Source organism: Camelus dromedarius, chromosome 17 (assembly GCF_036321535.1).
Source record: "Camelus dromedarius isolate mCamDro1 chromosome 17, mCamDro1.pat, whole genome shotgun sequence".
Taxonomy (NCBI): Eukaryota; Metazoa; Chordata; class Mammalia; order Artiodactyla; family Camelidae; genus Camelus; species Camelus dromedarius.
In genome coordinates this window covers 12,312,558-12,321,341 of record NC_087452.1, presented here as the reverse complement: position 1 = coordinate 12,321,341, position 8,784 = coordinate 12,312,558, and the positions used below count along the sequence as shown (strand labels likewise).

The 8,784-nt window shown below is 34.1% G+C and overlaps 1 non-coding gene across 1 annotated transcript; it reads left to right on the top strand.

The window, feature by feature from the left end:
• Positions 1-8,130: 8,130 nt before the first annotated feature.
• On the top strand, positions 8,131-8,241 carry LOC116158393 (U6 spliceosomal RNA). Its single transcript, XR_004142698.1, has one exon. It is a non-coding gene; the product is annotated as a U6 spliceosomal RNA (small nuclear RNA).
• Positions 8,242-8,784: the final 543 nt, after the last annotated feature.

Here is an 8,784-nt window from a genome sequence, read left to right as displayed (position 1 = left end):
TTAACAAAAGGAAAGGCAATTTTATTTATTTAGTATCACTGATAAGGCTCCCAAGAATCTCAACTAGGACTGGGGCTGCAAAATCTTTGTCTCTTTGTAGCAGGTATTATAACCTTAGTTTGGGTTACAGATTTTACCGCAGACCTAAAAAAGACAAAAAAGTGAAAAAAGTTACATGCTCGACTCTTTTTTTTTCTTTTACTATATATATATATATTTTATTTAAGTATAGTCAGTTTACAATGTTGTGTCAATTTCTGGTGTTTAGCATAATGCTTAGTCATACATAAACATACATATATTCATTTTCATATTCTTTTTCACCATAAGTTATTACACGATATTGAATATAGTTCCCTGTGCTATATAGTATAAACTTGTTGCATGTTTATTTTCTATATATTAATTAGTATCTGCAAATCTTGAACTCCCAATTTATCCCTTCCCATCCCCTCCCGATCCTGATAACCATAAGTTTGTTTTCTATGCCTGTAAGTCTGTTTCTGTTTTGTAAATAAGTTCATTTGTCTTTTTTTTTTTCTATTTTGCATGTAAGTGATATCATATGCTATTTTTCTTTCTCTTTCTGGCTTACTTCACTTAGAATGACAATCTCCAAGTCCATCCATGCTGCTGCAAATGGCATTGTTTTATTACTTTTTATAGCTGAGTAATACACAGTTGCTTTATCCAGTCATCTGTTGATGGACATTTAGCTTGTTTCCATGTCTTGGCTGTTGTAAATAGTGCTGTTATGAACACTGAGGTGCATGTATCTTTTTGAATTAAGGTTCCTTCTGGATATATGCCCAGAATTGGGATTTCTAGTTCGTATAGTAAGTCTATTCCTAGTCTTTTGAGGAATCTCCATACTGTTTTCCATAACAGCTCCACCAAACTGCATTCCCACCAGCAGTGGAGAATGGTTCCCTTTTCTCCACCCCCGCTCCAGCATTTATCGTTTGTGGACTTTTGAATGATGACCATTCTGACTGGTGTGAGCTGATACCTCATTGTAGTTTTGATTTGCATTTCTCCGATAATTAGTGATATTGAGCATTTTTTCATGTGCCCATTTGTCATCTGTATGTCTTCACTGGAGAATTGCTTGTTTAGGTCTTCTGCCCATTTTTGGATTGGGTTGTTTGTTTTTTTCTTTCTAAGTTGTATGAGGTGTTTATATATCCCAAAATTAAGCCCTTGTCAGTCTCATCTTTTGCAAATATTTTCTCACATTCTGTAGATTGTCTTTGTGTTTTGCTTATGGTTTCCTTTGCTGTGCAAAAGCATATAATCTTAATTAGGTCCCATTGGTTTATTTTTGCTTTTATTTCTATTGCCTGGGTTGACTACCCTAGGAGAATATTGCTGAGATTTATGTCAGATAATGTTTTGCCTATGTTTTCTTCTAAGAGATTTATCGTGTCTTGTCTTATGTTTAAGTCTTTACATGCTTGACTCATTTCTTTCCTCTGATACACTCTGAGTGCACCAAAGTGGTGACTAACTTTCTGAATAAACTTTAACCTGCCCCAGCATTTGGGAGAACAGGATCTATCCATCAAGGATTTCAAGTTAGATTCCAGTGCCAGTGGCTGAGTCTGACAAGGAAAATGAGGGACTGCCTTTTTGAGGGAGAATTCTACAAAAGGGAAGATTCTCTTGTGTCTATTGTGGGATGAAATGAAGCTTACTGTTGAAAATGGGTCCTTAAGAAGGCTACTGACTGCAGAAGTTTTGATGGTATTAGAAGTGGGCACTGTAAAATTTCATCTTTATTGAAAATTGTTCCTCTTTGCCATCTACAAAATGGAACTGAACTAGAAAAGGCAGGAGAAATAGCCTTATCGTAACACAATTTGTAAACCTCCCTCTGCTTTCAATCCTCTCTGGCCATTTCCCAAAACAACTTCAAGAAAGTAGGTATGTAATTCTTCTGTGTGCAAAAGGTTAGAAATTGAAAAATAAAAACAAAACCCCTGTCTTTTTTATCAATTATGAGAGATCCCTACTTTTTCTTTGCACTTAGACTATATTTTGTTTTACTGAGATATATGAAATTTTTGATCTTCTATGAAAACACTAAACAGAAGCACACACACAAATCAAATAGTATGTACCAAAGGAATGCAAGGAGGCTTAAAGGAATATTATTGAATGTTATAAACATAAGAAGAAATTAATTCTGATCCAAATTACCTAGAAATAATTTTCGAATAATTTGAATTTGGACAGAGACAAAGTAAGAGTAAACCTTTAATGAATGGACATTGGGTTGTGAGCAAATGCAAAAGTAGGAAACCACAGAACACTTTGGAAGACAGCAAGCAGTCTCATGGGATAGAGGTATGTGTAGATGAAAATATGGTTCAGTTTGAGAACATAGCAAGTGTTGGGACAGGATTATAATTTGACTTCAAAAGAGTATAAATCCTGTATTATAGCATTCAGTATGTCACTAATTCAAGGATCAATTCAAATCCTATACCTTTAATAAAGGCTTTCCACTTATTGTGACCCTTAATAATATCTCTGCTCTATGACAGTCTTATTATCCGACAGAGATTTTCACCTTAATTGCAATCTGTCAATCTGTCTTGTCTCAATTTCTAACTGTTTCATCTTTGTTCATTGTGTGACTTCCAAAAAACTCAAGAGCACCTTGAGGTCTAATATTATGTCAAAAAATAGAGACTGACACAGTTTTAGATATTAAGCAGTTAATGAACACATTATTGTTTATTATAAGAGGAAAAAAATCATACTCCTAAATTAAAACAAATAACAATCACAAACTCAAGTGTTTTGCTTAACCTATAGGATGAATATTGATCCCATCTGACCACAAGAACAGAAGTTGCATAAAGGGCTTATGTTCTGAACATTTCTGTCATATTCACTCTGCTGTGTGGTCAAAAATCCATATTAGTGTAGTGCCAGCAATGTGTCAGATGTGCTGTTAATTTCACTCACAGCAGAGGTTCTGCACTTTGATGAGGACCACTTAAATTTAATAGAGAAGCAAGCTTCCCCATGCCTCTTCTAAAACAGGAAAGTGACCCAAAAGCCAGGAGACAGATTTATGTAACATGCCCAGAATGTGATGTGTGCCTCTCCACACAGAGCAGATTTTTGGCCAGAACCCTATGAAGGAAATGGCAGTTCTGGGGACAGGAACTCCGGGGTGGTATGCAAGAGCAGACGGACTTGCTTCATTCATAGATGGCTCAGAAAAAAAGATGTCCCTCATGTTAGAGAGCCTATAAAGGTATAAAGCATTATTTAATTCAAGAAAGCAACCCTCTGTTGACGCTGAGGCTATGAGGAGAACTGGAGTGAGTGTGCAGACTGCCAAGGCAATTGTCAGAAATGCCTGCCAGAGAATTGGATGCTGGGGCTACAGAGATATTATCTGTGGCTTAGCATTTGGAGCCTACCCTAGAAGTTCAAAGAGGAGCAGCAATGACTGAACCAACTTTCAAGGGAACACAAGAGCTATATTATCTATAATTTATAGGATTTTGAAGACAAACTTTGATTTTGAAGGGATACACAAGGAATGATGTTTCCTCTGTAAGGGAAATTGCCTTAGAGCACGTGTGCTCCAGATTTCTCTGAAGATGAGCATGCAAATTGAAATGACAGAGGAAGCTTATCATGAACTGGGTTTTCATTAGGTAAATTCTGATCATATTTGAGTCAAGCAATGGCTGTATAAGCATAATTCTAGAGGCGAAAAACCTAATCAGTTCAGTGGAATTCTAACAACTGTAATAGGATTCCCAGCCACCATATCTAATGACTTGAACAGTGGAACTTCCCAGTGAATAATCGGGAAGCTTAGAAAGTATTTTGTCAGAGTCTACACAACAGCTGTTGGAATGTTTGTCTCCAAATTGCAGCCAGAGTAAGGATGGGTTAGATAAATGGTAATGGCTAGAAATTTGTCCTCAAAATGTAGGACTGGACTCATCTAGCTAGTACCCTCCAGCAATGTATTAGGGCTTATCTTATTTCTAATGTATTATGACCCATCCATTACTTATAATGGATGTTGACTCATTTATTCCAGATTGACTCATTCATTCATTTATTCAGTAAGTAATTGAGTGCATACTATGCATCAGGACTAGATTTAGTTGTTGGGGATACAGAAGTGAATATAACAGACAAGTTTCTGTTCTCTTTACATTCTAATGGAAGTAGGCCAAAAAAAAAAAAAAACCTAAATTAACAACAACAACAACAATAACAACAACAACAACAACAACAACAACAACAATAATCAAAAAACATACCAGGAGGCTTTTAGCTGGAATAAAAAAGGGAAGAAGAAAGGCAATAATGGAGATGCAATTTTAAGTAGGGTGTTCATGGAATACCTTAATAAGGTGTTAACATTATGGAAGAAAGACAGGAAAGAGGTGAAGAAGTGAGGCATGTAGGTATCTGGGGAAAGAACAAAGTATAGAAAACAGCAAGTATAGAAGTCCTGATGCTGCTGTATGCCTGGGAAGTTCAAGGAGTATCTTTATCTATCTATCTATCTATCTGTCTATCTATCTATCTATCTATCTATCTATCTATCTATCTGAAATCTTGAGGATCTTTCAAAAGCTTTAGTAACATATTTAACAGATTGCAGGAAAATTAAATGATAAATAATTTGGTTCCTGTATCTTGTTCTGTTGCTCACCAGTTATGTGACTTAAGCAAATTAGTTAATACCTCTGGGCATTAGTTTCTTCATCTGTAAAATAGAGTTGTTTTAAGGGCAATCAAATTATTGATGTGAATGCAGTTTGTAAGTGCTGTAATCTTTATTCATGTCTTACAAAGTGTGTGTGTGTGTGTGTTTAGAGAGGATAATTATGACAGTATGCAATATAGTAGCAAAACCGCACATTATTTAGCAGATATGTAGAACCTGTCAACCTTTAAATGTGTAGCAGTTAGATAGTCTAGTACCTGTCCCACAGGATACCTAGACTATAGGAGATGAGGTTGGAATTGTTAGAAGCACAACCTATATCTGACAACATCAGTTGCTATGATCAGGATTATATTTAAAAGAATGAGGTCATACAAAAAATTAATCTTGATAGCTGCTATGCCTTGAATGCAAACATGATGGATGATACATCAAACATGAAATCATTAATGTATTTTAACAGCGATCAGTTTTCAGCAAGAATATGGCACAAAATTATGATAACTACGAATTATTTGGGAGTTACTTTGTAATCATGGCATATTAGTTTTAGTCTATTCAACAACCATAAGTGATGATTTTTTTCTCATGATTTATATACAAGGAAATTGAGGTGAAGAGAGGTTAAATAATTAAGCCAATAAGATGTTGTTAAACAGTATTTCTGTGTGGTATACAATGCTCTGTGATGCTAAAATGACATACTCATTTGCTTTTCGTAAATCTATTACTGACATGAAAGGGAGGATTGATTTTATAGAAAGGAAGAAATGTATGTTAATGGGGAATGTGAGAAAGGTGTCAAAGATTAGATGTATCTGTGCCAAAATTCTGTCTAACAACATATGTATGTATGATTTGCAATGGGCTTCATATATATTTCTTTATATAATGACCCTGTGAATTATTCTATTTTGCACTTTATAATTGTTAAAATTGCAGAGCTCAGAAAGGTTGTATGACTTGCCTAAGCTCAAACAGTATAGTATGCAGCAGATCTGGTTTATATGCCCAGGATATCTGAGTCAAAATCTAGTTCTTTTCATTACACCACTTATCAATCCTCAGAGCATAGTTGTCCCCTCAATGTTGGTCTTGGATATTTGGTATTAAATCATTTCAGATGCCACATTTAGATTATTACAAAACTATTACCTACGTAAATATTATATCAATTATCTTATTATTTATTGTTATTTCCTTGGCATAAATGACAGGGGATATATAGGCATTTGGATTCAGACATGTCGAAAACTTCCTTCCAAAGAGATTGTAATTGATTTTTTTCTGTGTCATGTTATCAATAAACAGTTAATAATATATGTCATTCCAATGTAACATCTATATTTACGGAGCTCAATGGGATGTTCCTACATCATCAAGCTGAAATCCTGGTATTGCAGTGAGGAGAATACTGTATTGCAAGCAAGTACAGTGCTTTGTAAAGTCCTTGCTTATATAATTATAGGAACTTTATGAGTTCCAACTAAATTGTGACTGACATGCCCTTTACTATCTCAGGTCTAATCTTGTCATTTTTCCCCCAAGGCAAAAACACATTTTAATAAGAATTTAGACCTAGTAATGCTGTAGAATGTGATTTTTTGATAATACAGTAGTATAAACACTACTAAGGGATGCATTACATTATGAATGCAGTTATTTATATTCAGTGTCCATTATCATTAATGGACAGATTTGCTTGTGATTCCCAGTGTGGAATCCATAAAGAATACTAATTTAATAGCAAACAATGGCATTAACGTATGTTCAACAAAAAAGCAGCCTATAAAGAATGGCATGAGAGTTGGGTTTTCCATTTCAAGATGCCTGTATTCAGGATTCTAAAATACAGCTAGCATGTACCTAGCAAAATTTATGTGTGTACAGTCTAAGTTTTGTGTTGTTGCTTACTATGGTATATTCTACAATTTGGAATATGTAACTTTATCCCTTTTTTGGTGTCCTTTTATCCCTATATGTTGTGCCTAACAATGTTCAAAAGAGTAGTTTTGACTTTAGTAAACTATAAAATAGAATCAGGTATGACCAGTGTGAAACATATTTCTAGTGCTGAGTCTTTTACATAATGTAGAAATGTGGAAACTTCATTCATACTAAAAAAAATATATCCTAAGGAGAATAGTAGCATTTTCTCAATCCCAGCATTGCTCTTAATAGAAAGATGGACAGAGTTCTTAAGATTTCCATTCAAATTGATGATACAGATGGAGAATGGTTATGTAAAAAAAGGAGGAAGAGGTACTTATTTTGGTTATGGATTTTTACTTTGAATAATTCATATTTTAGTTATGCTAAATATATTTGGAAAGCTGGAATTTATTAAAAACATAACACCACTATGTACAATCAAAACATTATTCCTAAATAAAAAGATACCATTTATTTTCCTCTCTTTTTTAAAGTTTAAAAAGAAAAAAAAAGCAAATAAGTTGAAAGAGAACAACAATCTATAGTGAAAGCCATCACAGAGCCACTTTAATGATACACAGTCTGTTAGCTATATGAAGAGGGTAAACAGACTGATATTTCAAGAGGTATAGGATGAATCACCCATTTAGAAGCATTGAAGAGAAAATGAAGAAACTCTGAGTGAATTGTGAAGCAATGAATAAGAATGTATTACACCACAGGAAGCCATCAATATTTGTTTATTATGTCAGTATGAGGAATAAATCTGTTAGCTAATTTGTATTCTCCACAGTTAATTCCAGTGTTCCTGCCTGAGCGTTTTTGTTCTAGAATGAATGTTGCACAGCTGTTTAATGGTGCCATCAAGAATTGAGAAAGTCATGGTCCCTTAGAGATGGAAAGGCATTGAAAAGTATGATACCGAACCAGAAATGATATAACAACATTGCCTTCAGGCACTCTATACTTCTTTCTTGCATTCTTCTGTAACTAATTCATTCTCTTTCTCTCTCTCTCTGTCATCCTTTACATCTTTCAACATTTTTTCAAGTTTTGAAAATACCAGCTCAGACAGAAAGCAAAAAGCTGCTAGGTTACAAGGTTAAAGCACTTTTTTTTTTTACATTGCAAGCTTCTTTAAAGTGTTTTCACATTTACTTTAATGATGACTTAGTCAATATAATTAATCACAGAAATTAAACAATTTCATGTTTAGAAAGACTTAAAACTTACAAATTGCTCTTAGTCAAGTCACAATATAGATATTATAGCTCATATTTACAGATATATCTGTAATAAAATGATAGCTTTTAAAAATAATATTAATCCATTTAAACAATATTTTAAACAAAAAGACAACGTGCTGAATGGGAGAAAATATTTGCAAAAGATATGACCAATAAGAGTTTAAAATCCAAAAAATGTAAACAGCTTGTACAACTCAATATCAAAAAGACAAACACCCGACTTAAAAAATGAGCAGAAGAGTGCTTGCTTTGGCAGCACATATACTAACTAAACTTGGAAAAATACAGAGAAGATTAGCATGACCCCCGCCCTAGGATGACATGCAAATTTATGAAGCATTCCATATATTTTTTTAAATGGGCTGAAAATGTGAATAGACATTTTTCCAAAGAAGATATACAGATGACCAATGGGCACATGAAAAAATGCTCAACATCACAAATAATCAGAGAAATGCAAATCAGAAGACAATGAGATACCACCTTACACCTACCAAAATGACTGTCATCAAAAAGTCTACAAATTACAAGTGCTGGAGAAGATGTGGAGAAAAGGGAACCCTCGTACACTGTTGGCGGGATTGTAAATTGTTGCAGCCACTACAGAAAACAATATGGAGATCTCAAAAAACTAAAATAGAACTACTATATTATCCAAAAATTCCACTGTTATATATATATGTGAAGAAAACAAAACACTAATTTGAAAAGCTACATGAACCTCAATATTCATAGTAGCATTATTTATGATGGCCAAGATATAGAAGCAACCTAAGTGTCCATCAACAGATGAATGGATAAAGAAGATGTGGTATATACATACTGTGGGCTACTACTCGGCCATAAAAAAGAATGAAGTTCTCCCATTTGCAACATAGATGGACCTAGAGAGTA